At 35.7% G+C, this 17,810-nt stretch overlaps 1 protein-coding gene across 3 annotated transcripts in view; it reads left to right on the top strand.

Moving 5' to 3' along the window:
• Positions 1–17,810, top strand: part of METTL25 (methyltransferase like 25) — a 256,001-nt gene that overhangs the window by 113,412 nt on the left and 124,779 nt on the right. The window lies entirely within an intron of this gene.

The following is a 17,810-nucleotide window of genomic DNA, read 5'->3' as shown; positions in this document are numbered from 1 at the left end:
TTAAAAAAAATTAAGAACTCATGAAAATATTATAAAAGGATTTGACCTACATTTCTGAGTTAGTACGTCTATAGGACATTGTAATCTGAGCCTTGTTTCCTGTTCAGTATTTGAGACCCTTGTTATTTGCTGCATATCACATTTTGACTTTTTACCAGCTTAAAATCAGATGAAAGGTATAGGTATAGATACAGTAAAACTAGTTGGTCCTGAAGATCATTAGCATTTTCTTTCACATTTTGGAAGGATTTTTCACGTTATCAGGAGAGAAAAAGTCATGCTTAAATAAATACCCAGGAAGCAGGCCAGAAATAAATAGTGCTTAATATAAAGCATATTTTATACTGTGTTTTAATCTAAATTGCATAAGGACATATTCTGTGTCCTTAAAGGAATATGTGTCTTATAATTGAGATATTCACTTTCAGGATTCTTGGGGCTATTTATCTTACTAAAATAAAGGATGGCTTGGCACTTAATGAATCACCTGGTACTCTGTAAAAAACCAATCTAGGAGAAGCAGGAGTGAATAAGAGAAGACCCACACTCTGCCCAGTGTGGTACAGAGTCCTTTCATTAGCAGAAAACTTGAGGTTTCTAATACACACAGAAGAGATGGACAACTGGGAAAAAGCTTCCTTGATTCTCAGCTAGAGACTGCATAAAATTCTCCCAGAAGAAGTAACTGCTTTCTTAAATTTTAGAGTCTATACACAGATGAGAATAATTTTTTGCTTTGGGTTGTGATACTTGCGTTTGTAGCCAGTATATGTGTGAATGATCGGGTGCTTTGTATACCTAGTACAACACTGGGAAAATTAGCCATTTTTTAAGTTTTTTATGCTGAAAACTTTAAACATGTCCAGAAGTGGAGAGTAGAGTATAATAAATTCCCATGTACTCATCACAAACTTCAGTAATTATAAACATTTTACCAATCTCGTTTCATCAGGACACACATGAAAGTGCACACAGACACACATTTGCCACCCATACTCACCTTCCCTGGAGAATTTTAAAGTAAATCTCAAGCAATTTGTTATTTCACATAAATACGTAAATATATATTTCTAAGTTAAGGATTTCTTTCCATAATAATCTATTACTTATCCTCATTCACATTTCCGTGATTGGCTCAAAATGTCTTTTGTATCAGTTGGTTCAATTCAAAATCAAAACAGGGTTCACACATTTGCATTTGGTTGATGCGTCTCTTTAGGTTGCTTATTTTATTCTATTTTATTTCCTTATATTGTTTGCTATATGAGTATCTATCTCAGGAGCAGAAAACCATTCCAAGCCTACCTTCTTTCCTTTCATAATTTTAACTTCTATGTAAAATTTTAAACTTTTTTTCTGATGCCCAAATATTTATATAACATTGATTTCTCCTTATAATAAAGAAAAAGAAAAGAACCTTATATGGGTAAAGCTCTACTTATATGGGTAAAGAGAAGTGCATTACAAATGTTTTAATACCAAGGAAAGTATGTAGTAACTTCCCAGTGTTTCAAAACATTGTCAGAAATTGCATTTACCAATTAAAGCTTTCCATTTGTTATTAATCAGAGACAAATGTGAGAGTCCAGCATCTAATCAACATGAGATGATCTGTACGGTCTCACTGAGATGATAACATTTCAGCAGAAAGCAAAGAAATACAATATTTTGGTAGGACTTTATACACGTGAATCCCTGTTGCACTGTTTGTAGACTCATCTCATAAAAACTGCTCTTCGAGAACTCGTTTACAAGTTGAACTAAAGAGTGGTGCATTAGCAGGAGCACCAATTCTGACAGTTACCTTCTGGGTGAGTTAAAGCAAGACTCTTAATATCTCAGAGCCTCATTTGTAAAGTAGGGTTTTATTTAATATTTATTTTATAAACATTTATTGAATGCCTACCATGTGTCAGAGATTATGCTAGGTAGGCACTGGCAGTATGGAGACAAACAAGACATGTCCCTGTCCTCAAAGAGTTCAGTGAGGAAGACAATAAAATTACTAATTACAGTAATTAGAACTATAATTACTGAACAGGGCTGAGAGGATCAGGGCATAGGATTCTTCAGGGTATCTTCAAATCAATAGACTTAGGGGGAAGAAGGACTCAGTAATATTAGTACCGTAGTTTAGATTCATGTGACTTAAGTTGTTTTGTGTCCTTGCCTAAGTCACTTAACTATTCGGTGTGCCTCAGTTTTCTCATCTGTGAAAAATAACGTAAGAATAGAATTTACTCATAAGGTTGTTAAGAGGATTAACGGCCTAAATATATGTTATTCAACTCCCCCAAAATATCTCCAGGCACCCTGTTAATCAAGCAAAACTAAGTTTATTAGAATGCTCTTCAGCAATAGAGGACTTCCCCTTGACAGTCTTGACTGTCTCTGAAGGAGGAAGTCAGGAAAGGATATTTATAAGATTTGGAAGTCTGGGCTCAAGGAGCTTAAGGCAGCTTTTTTAAGGTGGAGAACAGACTGGGATTGGGGAAATTTCATGATGTAAGTTTTATGGTTAGTATCTATAGCAAGGTGAGGGTCTTGAACCAAGTCTTGATACGTAAACTGTTGCTTGATAAGTGAACTCTCTGCCAACGAAAGCAGATTGTTTGTCTGAGGTAAATTAATATATGGGAATTTCCTGAAACAAACAATGAAGTTATTTATTGGTTTACAGTCTTATCTTTCCTGGGGAAAGTTTTCTTGCAACAAACAAATAAATCATGTTCAAACAGGTGGTCTCAGTTCTTAGACCCCATAGCTCTGTCATATTGATGCACATGGTTGCGGTTCTCCATGTAAAGTACTTAATTCCTGGCACATAATGCATAATATAAAAGCAATAGTTGTGTTTTTTAAATGTCCTAGAGGGAGAGAAATGGGAACTTATTTATAAGTTAATACATTGATTTTGTAGGGAAAAAAAATGTGTTCTAGATTCTAATCAGACAGCTTACAAATGGATTTTTAGTGTCCCCATTCAAAATTTGAGGAATTGTCCACATTTAAAAGTGGTTTTGATTACTGGATGAAGAACATTACTTTATGCTCAGTAGTATGTTTGACAGCAATTTTGCTTGCTGACATAATCTGTCATTTTAAGATTAATATTCATTTTTAGATTAATTTCTAATAGTGATTGCTCTGTATCTGTAGGTATAAATGCTGAGACTTATGCAAAAGACCTCCCACCCTACATGCATCTGATGATTGTTCTTTAATTGGCGTTTCTAGCTACTGTGCATAATAATAATTATTATTATTACCCTCTTTAACATGCATAGTTATTCCAAAGTCTTTGTCATGAGGCATGAGGTTTCATTTTTTCCTAGATGGCTATGAGCTAAATTGACTGCTTTTTTTTAATACATGTTTTTATTTTTTTTTAATTGAGATATAGTTGGTTTACATATTATATAAGTTTCAGGGGTACAACATAGTGATTCACAATTTTTAGAGGTTATACTCCATTTATAGTTTTTATAACATATTGTCTATATTTCCTGTGCTGTATATCCTTGTAGCTTATTTATTTTATACATAGTAGTTTGTACTTCTTAATCCCCTACCCCTATCCTGCTCCTCCTTCCTTCCCTCTCCCCACTCACAACCATTAGCTTGTTTTCCATATCTGTGAGCCTCTTTCTTTTTTGTTATTCTAAACAAAATATAAACTAGTGAACAAATATTCACTAGTTTGTTTCATTTTTGAGAGTCTACATATAATGATAACATATAGTATATGTCTTTCTCTGTCTGACTTATTTCACTAAGCATAATACCCACCAAGTCTATCCATTTTGTTGCAAATGGCAAAATGTCATTCTTTTTGATGGTTGAGTAGTATTCCATTCCATATGTGTGTGTGTATACACATATATGTACATGAATAGTACATATATAAATAAATATATGAAATTTCCATATGCTTTATTTTTTTCCTTCCAGTTTTATTGAGATATAATTGACATACAGTACTGTTTAAGTTTAAGGTGTACAGTGTAATTATTTGACTTACATACATCATGAAATGTTTATCACAATAAGTTTAGTGAACATCCATCACCTCATATAGATACAAAATTAAAGAAAGAAAGAAACATTTTCCTTGTGATAAGAACTGTCAGGATTTACTCTCTTAAAAACTTTCATATATAACATATAGCAATGTTAATTATATTTATGTTGTGCACCATGTTCCCTGTTACTTATTTATCTTATAACTGGGAGTTTGTACCTTTTGACTGCCTTCATCCAATTCCCCCTCACCCCATCCCCCTCCTCTTGTAACCACAAACCTGATCTCTTTTTCTATGAGTTTGTTTGTTTTTGTTTGTTTTTAAAGTATAATTTACCTACAGTTAACACTATGTTAGTTCCTGTTACACAACATAGTGATTTGATATTTCTATACATTTCAAGATGATCACCGTGATGGCTCCAGTCATTATCTGTCACCATACAAAGATATTGCATAGTTACTTTTTTTTTTTTAATCAGTCATCAATTTTATACACATCAGTGTATACATGTCAATCCCAATCACCCAATTCAGCACACCACCATCCCCACCCCACCGCGGTTCTCCCCCCTTGGTGTCCATACGTTTGTTCTCTACATCTGTGTCTCAACTTCTGCCCTGCACACCGGTTCATCTGTACCATTTTTCTAGGTTGCACTTACATGCGTTAATATACGATGTTTGTTTTTCTCTTTCTGACTTACTTCACTCTGTATGACAGTCTCTAGATCCATCCACGTCTCAACAAATGACTCAATTTCGTTCCTTTTTATGGCTGAGTAATATTCCATTGTATATATGTACCACAACTTCTTTATCCATTCGTTTGTCAATGGACATTTAGGTTGCTTCCATGACCTGGCTATTGTAAATAGTGCTGCAATGAACATTGGGGTGCATGTGTCTTTTTGAATTACGGTTTTCTTTGGGTATATGCCCAGTAGTGGGATTGCTGAATCATATGGTAATTCTATTTTTAGTTTTTTAAGGAACCTCCATATTGTTCTCCATAGTGGCTGTATCAATTTACATTCCCACCAACAGTGCAAGAGGGTTCCCTTTTCTCCACACCCTCTCCAGCATTTGTTGTTTGTAGATTTTCTGATGATGCCATTCTAACTGGTGTGAGGTGATACCTCATTTTAGTTTTGATTTGCATTTCTCTAATAATTAGTGATGTTGAGCAGCTTTTCATGTGCTTCTTGGCCATCTGTATGTCTTCTTTGGAGAAATGTCTCTTTAGGTCTTCTGCCCATTTTTGGATTGGGGTGTTTGTTTCTTTAATATTGAGCTGAATGAGCTGTTTATATATTTTGGAGATTAATCCTTTGTCCGTTGATTCGTTTGCAAATATTTTCTCCCATTCTGAGGGTTGTCTTTTCATCTTGTTTATGGTTTCCTTTGCTGTGGAAAAGCGTTGAAGTTTCATTAGGTCCCATTTGTTTATTTTTGTTTTTATTTCCATTAATCTAGGAGGTGGGTCAAAAAAGATCTTGCTGTGATGTATGTCAAAGAGGGTTCTTCCTATGTTTTCCTCTAAGAGTTTTATAGTGTCCGGTCTTACATTTAGGTCTCGAATCCATTTTGAGTTTATTTTTGTGTATGGTGTTAGGGAGTATTCCAATTTCATTCTTTTACATGTAGCTGTCCAGTTTTCCCAGCACCACTTATTGAAGAGACTGTCTTTTCTCCATTGTATATCTTTGCCTCCTTTGTCATAGATTAGTTGACCATAGGTGCATGGGTTTATCTCTGGGCTTTCTATCTTGTTCCATTGATGTGTGTTTCTGTTTTTGTGCCAGTACCATATTGTCTTGATTACTGTAGCTTTGTAGTATAGTCTGAAGTCAGGGAGTCTGATTCCTCCAGCTCCGTTTTTTTCCCTCAAGACTGCTTTGGCTATTCGGGGTCTTTTGTGTCTCCATACAAATTTTAAGATGATTTGTTCTAGTTCCGTAAAAAATGCCATTGGTAATTTGATAGGGATTGCATGGAATCTGTAGATTGCTTTGGGTAGTATAGTCATTTTCACAATATTGATTCTTCCAATCCAAGAACATGGTATATCTCTCCATCTGTTGGTATCATCTTTAATTTCTTTCATCAGTGTCTTATAGTTTTCTGCATACAGGTCTTTTGTCTCCCTAAGTAGGTTTATTCCTAGGTATTTTATTCTTTTTGTTGCAGTGGTGAATGGGAGTGTTTCCTTAATTTCTCTTTCAGAGTTTTCATCATTAATGTATAGGAATGTAAGAGACTGATGTGTATTAATTTTGTATCCTGCAACTTTACCAAATTCATTGATTAGCTCTTGTAGTTTTCTGGTGGCATTTTTAGGATTCTCTATGTATAGTATCATGTCATCCGCAAACAGTGACAGTTTTACTTCTTCTTTTCCAATTTGTATTCCTTTTATTTCTTTTTCTTCTCTGATTGCCGTGGCTAGGACTTCCAAAACTATGTTGAATAATAGTGGTGAGAGTGGACATCCTTGTCTCGTTCCTGATCTTAGAGGAAATGCTTTCATTTTTTCACCGTTGAGAATGATGTTTGCTGTGGGTTTGTCGTATATGACCTTTATTATGTTGAGGTAGGTTCCCTCTATGCCCACTTTCTGGAGAGTTTTTATCAGAAATGGGTGTTGAATTTTGTCAAAAGCTTTTTCTGCATCTATTGAGATGATCATATGGTTTTTATTCTTCAGTTTGTTAATATGGTGTATCACATGGATTGATTTGCGTATATTGAAGAATACTTGCATCCCTGGGATAAATCCCACTTGATTGTGGTGTATGACCCTTTTAATGTGTTGTTGGATTCTGCTTGCTAGTATTTTGTTGAGGATTTTTGCATCTATATTCATCAGTGATATTGGTCTCTAATTTTCTTTTTTTGTAGTATCTTTGTCTGGTTTTGGTATCAGGGTGATGGTGGCCTCATAGAATGAGTTTGGGAGTGTTCCTTCCTCTGCAATTTTTTGGAAGAGTTTGAGAAGGATGGGTGTTAGCTCTTCTCTAAATGTTTGATAGAATTCACCTGTGAAGCCATCTGGTCCTGGACTTTTGTTTGTTGGAAGATTTTTTTTTTTAAATATTTATTTATTTATTTATGGCTGTGCTGGGTCTTCGTTTCTGTGCCAGGGCTTTCTCTAATTGTGGCAAGTGGGGACCACTCTTCCTCGCAGTGCGCGGGCCTCTCTTGTTGCGGAGCACAGGCTCCAGACGCGCAGGCTCAGTAATTGTGGCTCACGGGCCCAGCTGCTCCGCGGCATGTGGGATCCTCCCAGACCAGGGCTCGAACCCGTGTCCCCTGCACTGGCAGGCAGACTCTCAACCACTGCGCCACCAGGGAAGCCCCCTGTTGGAAGATTTTTAATCACAGTTTCAATTTCATTATTTGTGATTTGTCTGTTTATATTTTCTATTTCTTCCTGGTTCAGTCTTGGAAGGTTATACCTTTCTAAGAATTTGTCCATTTCTTCCAGGTTGTCCATTTTATTGGCATAGAGTTGCTTGTAGTAGTCTCTTAGGATGCTTTGTATTTCTGTGGTGTCTCTTGTAACTTCTCCTTTTTCATTTCTAATTTTATTGATTTGAGTCCTCTCCCTCTTTTTCTTGATGAGTCTGGCTAATGGCTTATCAATTTTGTTTATCTTCTCAAAGAACCAGCTTTTAGTTTTATTGATCTTTGCTATTGTTTTCTTTGTTTCTATTTCATTTATTTCTGCTCTGATCTTTATGATTTCTTTCCTTCTGCTAACTTTGGGTTTTGTTTGTTCTTCTTTCTCTAGTTCCTTTAGGTGTAAGGTTAGATTGTTTACTTGAGATTTTTCTTGTTTCTTTAGGTAGGCTTGTATAGCTATAAACTTCCCTCTTAGAACTGCTTTTGCTGTATCCCATAGGTTTTGGGTCGTCGTGTTTTCATTATCATTTGTCTCTAGGTATTTTTTGATTTCCTCTTTGATTTCTTCAGTCATCTCTTGGTTATTTAGTAATGTATTGTTTGGCCTCCATGTGTTTGTGCTTTTCACGTTTTTTCCCCTGTAATTCATTTCTAATCTCATAGTGTTGTGGTCAGAAAAGATGCTTGATATGATTTCAATTTTCTTAAATTTACTGAGGCTTGATTTGTGACCCAAGATGTGATCTATCCTGGAGAATGTTCCGTGCGCACTTGAGAAGAAAGTGTAATCTGCTGTTTTTGGATGGAATGTCCTATAAATATCAATTAAATCTATCTGGTCTATTGTGTCATTTAAAGCTTCTGTTTCCTTATTTATTTTCATTTTGGATGATCTGTCCGTTGATGTAAATGAGGTGTTAAAGTCCCCCACTATTATTGTGTTACTGTCGATTTCCTCTTTTATAGCTGTTAGCAGTTGCCTTATGTATTGAGGTGCTCCCATGTTGGGTGCATATATATTTATAATTGTTATATCTTCTTCTTGGATTGATCCCTTGATCACTATGTAGTGTCCTTCCTTGTCTCTTGTAACATTCTTTATTTGAAAGTCTATTTTATCTGATATGAGTATTTCTACTCCAGCTTTCTTTTGATTTCCATTTGCATGGAATATCTTTTTCCATCCCCTCACTTTCAGTCTGTATGTGTCCCTAGGTCTAAAGTGGGTCTCTTGTAGACAGCATATATATGGGTCTTGTTTTTGTATCCATTCAGCAAGCCTGTGTCTTTGGTTGGAGCATTTAATCCATTCACGTTTAAGGTAATTATTGATATGTATGTTCCTATGACCATTTTCTTAATTGTTTTGGGTTTGTTTTTGTAGGTCCTTTTCTTCTCTTGTGTTTCCCACTTAGAGAATTTCCTTTAGCATTTGTTGTAGAGCTGGTTTGGTGGTGCTGAATTCTCTTAGCTTTTGCTTGTCTGTAAAGCTTTTGATTTCTCCATCAAATCTAAATGAGATCCTTGCGGGGTAGAGTAATCTTGGTTGTAGGTTCTTCCCTTTCATCACTTTAAGTATATCATGCCACTCCCTTCTGGCTTGTAGAGTTTCTGCTGAGAAGTCAGCTGTTAACCTTATGGGAGTTCCCTTGTATGTTATTTGTCGTTTTTCCCTTGCTGCTTTCAATAATTTTTCTTTGTCTTTAACTTTTGCCAATTTGATTACTGTGTGTCTCTGTGTGTTTCTCCTTGGGTTTATCCTGTATGGGACTCTCTGCGCTTCCTGGACTTGTTTGGCTATTTCCTTTCCCATGTTAGGGAAGTTTTCGGCTATAAACTCTTCAAATATTTTCTCTGGTCCTTTCTCTCTCTCTTCTCCTTCTGGGACCCCTATAATGCAAATGTTGTTGCATTTAATGTTGTCCCAGAGGTCTCTTAGGCTGTCTTCATTTCTTTTCATTCTTTTTTCTTTATTCTGTTCCGCAGCAGTGAATTCCACCATTCTGTCTTCCAGGTCACTTATCCGTTCTTCTGCCTCAGTTATTCTGCTATTGATTCCTTCTAGTGTAGTTTTCATTTCAGTTATTGTATTGTTCATCTCTGTTTGTTTGTTCTTTAGTTCTTCTAGGTCTTTGTTAATCATTTCTTGCATCTTCTCGATCTTTGCCTCCATTCTTATTCCGAGGTCCTGGATCATCTTCACTATCATTATTCTGAATTCTTTTTCTGGAAGGTTGCCTATCTTCACTTCATTTAGTTGTTTTTCTGGGGTTTTATCTTGTTCCTTCATCTGGTATATAGCCCTCTGCCTTTTCATCTTGTCTATCTTTCTGTGAATTTGGTTTTTCTTCCACAGGCTGCAGGATTGTAGTTTTTCTTGCTTCTGCTGTCTGCCCTCTGGTGGTTGAGGCTATGTAAGAGGCTTGATGGGAGCCATAGTTACTTTTTTAATTGAAGTATAGTTGATGTACAATGTTGTGTTAATTTCTGCTATACAGCAAAGTGATTTAGTCATATACATATATATATATATATTCTTTTTTATCAATATATTCTCTTCCATTATGTTTTATCACATGATATTGAATATAGTTCCCTGTGCTATACAGTAGGACCTTGTTGTTTATCCATTCTATATATAATAGTTTGCATCTGCTAACCCCAAACTCCCAGTTCATCCCTTCCCCACCCCCCCACCCTTGCCCACCACACTGTATATTTCATACCCATGAGTGATTTGTTTTGCAGCTGGAATTTTGTACCTCTTAATCTCCCTCACCTATTTCTCTCCCTCCCTGTCCCTGACCCACTCCCCTCTGGCAACCACCTGTTTGTTTTCTGTATCTGTGAGTCTGTTTCTGTTTAGTTATGCGTATTCTTTGTTTTGCTTTTTAGATTCCACATATAAATTAAATCTTTCAGTATTTGTCTTTCTCTGTCTGACTTATTTCACTTAATATAATATCCGCCAAGTCTATCCACGTTGTTGCAAATGGCAAAATTGCATTCTTTTTTATGGCTGAGTAATATTCCATTGTGTGTGTGTCACATCTTCTGTTTCCATTCATCTCATTCATCTACTGAGGAGCACTTAGGTTGTTTCCATATCTTGCATGTCTTGGCTATTGTAAATAATGCTGCAATGAGCACAGGGGTGCATTTATCTTTTCAAATTAGTGTTTTTGTCTTCTTCAGATAAATACCCAAGAGTAGAATTGCTGTATCATATGAAGTTCTATTTTTAGTTTTTTAGGGAATATCCTTCTGTTCTCCATAGTGACTGCACCAATTTACATCCCCACCAACAGTGCACGAGGGTTCCCTTTCCTCCACACCCTCTCCAACATTTGTTACTTGTGTTCTTTTCATTGATAACCATTTCTGACAGGTGTGAGATGATATCTCATTGTGGTTTTGATTTGCATTTCCTTGATGATTGGTGATGTTGAGCATCTTTTCATGTGCCTTTGACCATCTGTATGCCTTCTTTGGAAAAATGTCTATTTAGATCCTCTGCCCATTTTTGATTGGGTTGTTGGCGGTTTTTTTGATGTTGAGTTGTATAAGTTCTTTGTATATTTTGGATGTTAACCCCTTATTAGATGTATCATTTGCATATATCTTCTCCCATTCAGTAGGTGACCTTTTCATTTTGTTGTTAGTTTCCTTTGCTGTGCAAAAGCCTTTCCATTTGATTTAGTCCCATTTGTCTATTTTTGCTTTTGTTTCCTTTGCCTGAGGAGACATATCCATGAAATATTACTAAGATCAGTGTCAAAGAGCTTACTTCCTGTGTTTTCTTCTAGAAGTGTTATGGCTTCAGGTTTTACATTTAAGTCTTTAATCCATTTTGAATTTATTTTTGTGCATGGTTTGAGAGAGTAGTCCCCTTTGATTGTTTTGCATATAACTGTCCAGTTTTTCCAACACTGTTTGTTGAAGAGACTGCCTTTTCCTCATTGTATATTCTTGCCTCTTTTGTCGGAGGTTAATTACCCATAAAAGTGTGGCTTCATTTCTGGACTCTCTATTCTGTTCCATTGAGCTATGTGTCTGTTTTTTGCCAGCACCATACTGTTTTGATTACTGTAGCTTTGTAGTATTTGGAATCAGGGAGCATGATACCCCCAGCTTTGTTGTTCTTTCTCAAGACTGTTTTGGCTTTTCAGGGACTTTTGTGTTTTCGTACAAATTTTAGAATTATTTGTCCAAGTTCCGTGAAAAATGCCATTGGTATTTTGATAAGGTCCCATATGCTTTAAATTTAAGAATTATGCATTTAAATACCTTTCGAGTCAAAGAAGAAAGTGGAAATCAGAAAATACTTTGAATAATAATGAAAATAATTGAACTATAATGAAAAAATTATAATTTTTCATTACAGATCATTGTAATTTTCATTACAAATTAGACATCAAAACTTGTAGGATGAGCTAAACCATGATATAAGGAAACATTAGCTGTGAACACATATTAGAAAAGAAAAAGACCGAAAATCAAAAGATTAGTAGTTAGTGGAAGAAAAACACACAGAGAGATAATTAACACCCCTAAAAGTTGGTTCTTAGATAACTAATAAAGTTGACACAACTCTGAAAGAGTAATCATTTAAAAAAAATAAAACAGTTAAATAACTAAGGAATATAAAAGGGAACATCACTATAGATCCTACAAAAATTAGAACAGTAATAAGAATATTATGAACAGCTTTATACTGATAAATTTGAACATTTGTGTAAAAAGGAAATTTTTCTCAAAGAAATGCAATATGCCAAAATTGCCGAAAGAAGAAAAATAAAACATAAATAATCATATAACTGTTATATTGAATCTGCAATTAATCCTCTATTAATTTTCTACATCTCAATAAAAGTACTTTGTGGATGTTAAATGTAATTCAGTTACCTACTATCTTGTTAGTTCACAACTATGTGACTATAACACTTAAGGTTGGGGAGAAAGATTTAAAAGCTGTTGATAGCTCCTAATCTTCAGGAGTTCATAATCTAGTCATTGAAACACATATGAGAGGCATATGGAAGAGTTAAGAGTTAGATAATGTGAATTTGGTAAAGTAGCAGGATACAAAATTAATGCACAGAAATCTCTTGCATTTCTATACACTAATGACGAAAAATCTGAAAGTGAAATTAAGAAAACACTCCCATTTACCATTGCAACAAAAAGAATAAAATATCTAGGAATAAACCTACCTAAGGAGCCAAAAGACCTGTATGCAGAAAATTATAAGACACTGATGAAAGAAATTAAAGATGATACAAATAGATGGAGAGATATACCATGTTCCTGGATTGGAAGAATCAACATTGTGAAAATGTCTCTACTACCCAAAGCAATCTACAGATTCAATGCAATCCCTATCAAACTACCACTGGCATTTTTCACAGAACTAGAACAAAAAATTTCACAATTTGTATGGAAACACAAAAGACCCCGAATAGCCAAAGCAATCTTGAGAACAAAAAATGGAGCTGGGGGAATCAGGCTCCCTGACTTCAGACTATATTACAAAGCTTCAGTAATCAAGACAGTTTGGTATTGGCACAAAAACAGAAATATAGATCAATGGAACAGGATAGAAAGCCCAGAGATAAACCCACACACATATGGTCAACTTATCTTTGATAAAGGAGGCAAGCATATACAGTGGAGAAAAGACAGCCTCTTCAATAAGTGGTGCTGGGAAAATTGGACAGGAACATGTAAAAGTATGAAATTAGAACACTCCCTGACACCATGCACAAAAATAAACTCAAAATGGATTAAAGACCTAAGTGTAAGGGCAGACACTATCAAACTCTTAGAGGAAAACATAGGCAGAACACTCTATGACATACATCACAGCAAGATTCTTTTTGACCCAGCTCCCAGAGAAATGGAAATAAGAACACAAATAAACAAATGGGACCTAATGAAACTGAAAAGCTTTTGCACAGCAAAGGAAACCATAAACAAGACCAAAAGACAACCCTCAGAATGGGAGAAAATATTTGCAAATGAAGCAACTGACAAAGGATTAATCTCCAAGATTTACAAGCAGCTCATGCAGCTCAATAACAAAAAAACGAACAACCCAATCCAAAAATGGGCAGAAGATCTAAATAGACATTTCTCCAAAGAAGATATACAGATGGCCTACAGACACATGAAAGAATGCTCAACATCATTAATCATTAGAGAAATGCAAATCAAAACTACAATGAGATATCATCTCACACCGGTCAGAATGGCCATCATCAAAAAATCTAGAAACAATAAATGCTGGAGAGGGTGTGGAGGAAAGGGAACACTCTTGCACTGTTGGTGGGAATGTAAATTGATACAGCCACTATGGAGAACAGTATGGAGGTTCCTTAAAAAACTACAAATAGAACTACCATACGACCCAGCAATCCCACTACTGGGCATATACCCTGAGAAAACCATAGGTCAAAAAGAGTCATGTACCAAAATGTTCATTGCAGCTCTATTTACAATAGCCAGGACATGGAAGCAACCTAAATGTCCATCGACAGATGAATGGATAAAGAAGATGTGGCACATATATACTATGGAATATTACTCGGCCATAAAAAGAAATGAAATGGAGGTATTTGTAATGAGGTGGATGGAGTTAGAGTCTGTCATACAGAGTGAAGTAAGTCAGAAAGAGAAAAACAAATACAGTATGCTAACACATATATATGGAATCTAAGGGAAAAAAAAAAAAAAAGGCCATGAAGAACCTAGTGGCAAGACGGGAATAAAGACACAGACCTACTAGAGAATGGACTTGAGGATATGGGGAGGGGGTGGGGTGAGATGTGACAGGGTAAGAGAGTGTCATGGACATATATACACTACCAAATGTAAAATAGATAGCTAGTGGGAAGCAGCCGCATAGCACAGGGAGATCAGCTCGGTGCTTTGTGACCACCTAGAGGGGTGGGATGGGGAGGGTGGGAGGGAGGGAGATGCAGGAGGGAAGAGAAATGGGAACATATTGTATATGTATAACAGATTCACTTTGTTATAAAGCAGATGCTAACACACTATTGTAAGGCAATTATACTTCAATAAAGATGTTTGGAAAAAAAAAATGGAAAAAAAAAAAAAGAGTTAGATAATGACATTTGGGAGGAGAAGAAGAAAGTGTCTACATAAACACACAATGCTTTACCATGAACTATGTCCTAGATTGTTGACTTGTGTCCCATTCTTCCCCTTAATTATAGTTTCCTTTGGGTTGTTTCTAAATGTGGTCAGTAGAATGGCTTGTTTTCGTGGAGGAGAGGACTGTTTAAGAAATAATCTGTTACGTGAAATATGTGCTCTGGTTAACCTGTGACCAAAGGAACTGAAAGTCTCCAAACCTTCCCGGGTGATTTGTACTTGGCCAGTGATGCTACTAGCTACATGTATGGGAATTTATTAGTTGATGTCTTTATCTCAGTGGATTGCCTCATTAAGTTTGCAGATATTCTGTCAATGAAAGACCTTTTTTTTTATTAATTGTACTGTTTTTATCAGAATTTTCCAATGAACAATCTCGAATAAGAGAGTTAACACATTACAGCACAGACAAAGTAGCGTGTATTTAAAATTCATGGGAGGAAAAGCCTTTAATTTGTACTCAGACAGTTATGATTGAACATGTTGGATTTTAGAAAAATAGAGAAAGTATGCAAATTCCAACCTGAAATTCAACACATTGCTTTCCATTTAGTCAACATGGGATTTGGTGTGCATCAGCTAATCATGTTGAACTAAATGCACATTATTCAGAGTTAGCTGCCCTCTCAGGAAAGAATCCAGTCTTCTAATACAGCCACAACTCTTTTAAGAAAATTAGTTGATGGTGGTTTTCCATCGAGCAAGCTATACTCAAATAATGTGTTTCAAGGGAAAGATAAAACAATTCCAGATCCATTTGATTATGACAACAGACATCTCTGATGCTCTGGTGACTTCAAACTATTTCCAATTTTAGTAGACAATATAACTGTGCAAGTAAATCTCTGTGAATAAAGGCATAAGGGACAGATTTTTAAATCATAAAGAAAAAATGTTAGTGCTCTATTTCCACTTTAATCCAAAAGGACAGGAACTAAAAATAAAATTGAAGGCAAAGGAGAGGGTTCACTTTTGATGTATAGGATGTTGCCCATCTTTTTACATATGTAAACAATGCCTTTAAAGGCTCCACATTTACATTCATGTTACCAGCTTATACTATGTTTGGGAAGTCATCCCTTCACAGCAGGTTTTATTGTACTGAAGAGTGATATTTAGTAGTTTTGAGGATCAACATTTACAGTGTAAGAACTGAAAGCTTTTGCAAGGTAAATGATTTTCTTGGATAACTTTTCTCTAATTAATAGCAAATACTGTCCGTTTCTCTTGAAAATAAACAGATCTGAATTTTTAAAAATATGCTTCACATTTTAGATCTCTAGCACAGTTTTAATATCCACTTTTGTTAATGAGATTCTTGGTAATGTGTTTTCCTTCTAATAAATTGGTTGCAGATGCTTAGAGAAGAAAGGATTTCATTAAAATTGCTGCTGTTAATAGCATACCTCCTACCTTTAAGATTAATGAAACAATAGTAAATTCAACCAATATCTCCTTACTGTTCTATTATTATGAAAATTAAAACTTTATATCTCTTGGAGCTTTGTTTAGTTAATAAATAAAGCAGTGTTACACAGCTTCTGAAGGTCATAGTAGCCTGGTGGAGTTACATCAAACACACATTTAATTTATGTCTTGATTTTTAGATTCTAAACTGTCTATAAGATGCAAATGCATAAGAAGGGTAGGATAGCTGTTTGTCAGGGCCAAAATAGAAATGCCATCTTGGAAAAATAGGAAACAGAAGACAAAATCTCTCTGACTTTTCCAAAAACAGAGTATATGTGTTTCTGATCAAGTAAGACATATAAAGTCCAACAAAACTTTATTGAACATCTATAAACTGGTGTTTTCACACTTAACCTCAATTCTCAGAACAACAAATTAATTCAATAGCATGTATTAGGGATATAGATTGTTAGTATCAAAACAGTAATATACACCCAAGGAGCAAGCAGTAATACTTGAGAACAGTTCACCCATTTTTCATTCACTCTAGGGTTTAATTATTATCTTGAAAGCATAATGATTTCAGTGCCCAGTGTCTGCTTACAGACTTCCTTTTTGTTCTTTCCTTTTGTCTAACCCTGTGATCTCCAGACTTTGGTGGGCAAAAAAATTAAGGTGTATAGTACTGTATTCAAAACTAAACAAATAACCATGTAAATGTATTTTCTATAAAAATGTGTTCTTACAGGAAACATATTTAAGAGATCTTTCAGGTCACTGTTCATAGATTAAGAAAAAAAAATTCAATAATAAGAATCCCATTGACATTCCAAATACGGTATTTTGTTTTTACTACTTTAGATAATAGATTCATACCTGGCTTTTATTGGCTTGTAAGTATATGCTAAGTTAAAATCAGAACTTTGCAATTTAAAGTTAAAAGTGGCAGCCCGAGGCCACTTTTGAAAGAATTGAACACCAATGATAGTGGTTAGTTTGTTTTGTTTTGTTTTTATATCTTTATTGGAGTATAATTGCTTTACAGTGTTGTGTTAGTTTCTGCTGTACAACAAAGTGAATCAGCTGTATGTATACATATATCCCCATATCCCCTCCCTCTTGCATCTCCCTGCCACCCTCCCTATCCCACCCCTCTAGGTGGTCACAAAGCACCGAGCTGATCTCCCTGTGCTATGCAGCAGCTTCCCACTAGCCATCCATTTTACATTTGGTAGTGTATACATGTCAATGCTACTCTCTCACTTCGTCCCAGCTTCCCCTTCCCGGCCCCGTGTCCTCAAGTCCATTCTCTATGTCTGCGTATGTATTCCTGCCCTGACACTAGTTTCATCAGTACCGTTTTTTTAGATTCCATATATCTGCATTAGCATCTGGTATTTTTCTCTTTCTGATTTACTTTACTCTGTATGACAGACTCTAGGTCCATCCACCTCACTACAAATAACTCAATTTCGTTCCTTTTTATGGCTGAGTAATATTCCATTGTATATATGTGCCAGATAGTGGTTAGTTTTAACTTACTTAGGAAGATCAGTGAAAACCAAGAAGCTTCCTGCCCATGATATTAATTTTAATTTTAAAATAAATCTTGGGACTTCTCTGGTGGCGCAGTGGTTAAGAATCTGCCTGCCAATGCAGGGGACTCAGGTTCGAGCCCTGGTCCGGGAAGATCCCACATGCCGCGGAGCAACTAAGCCCGTGCGCCACAACTACTGAGCCTGCGCTCTAGAGCCCACGAGCCACAACTTCTAAAGCCCATGTGCCTAGAGCCTGTGCTCTG

This window comes from Balaenoptera acutorostrata, chromosome 11, assembly GCF_949987535.1.
Source record: "Balaenoptera acutorostrata chromosome 11, mBalAcu1.1, whole genome shotgun sequence".
In the NCBI taxonomy this organism is placed as follows: domain Eukaryota; kingdom Metazoa; phylum Chordata; class Mammalia; order Artiodactyla; family Balaenopteridae; genus Balaenoptera; species Balaenoptera acutorostrata.
Note: the sequence above shows the minus strand (reverse complement) of the source record. Positions and strands in the feature narration are given on the sequence as shown.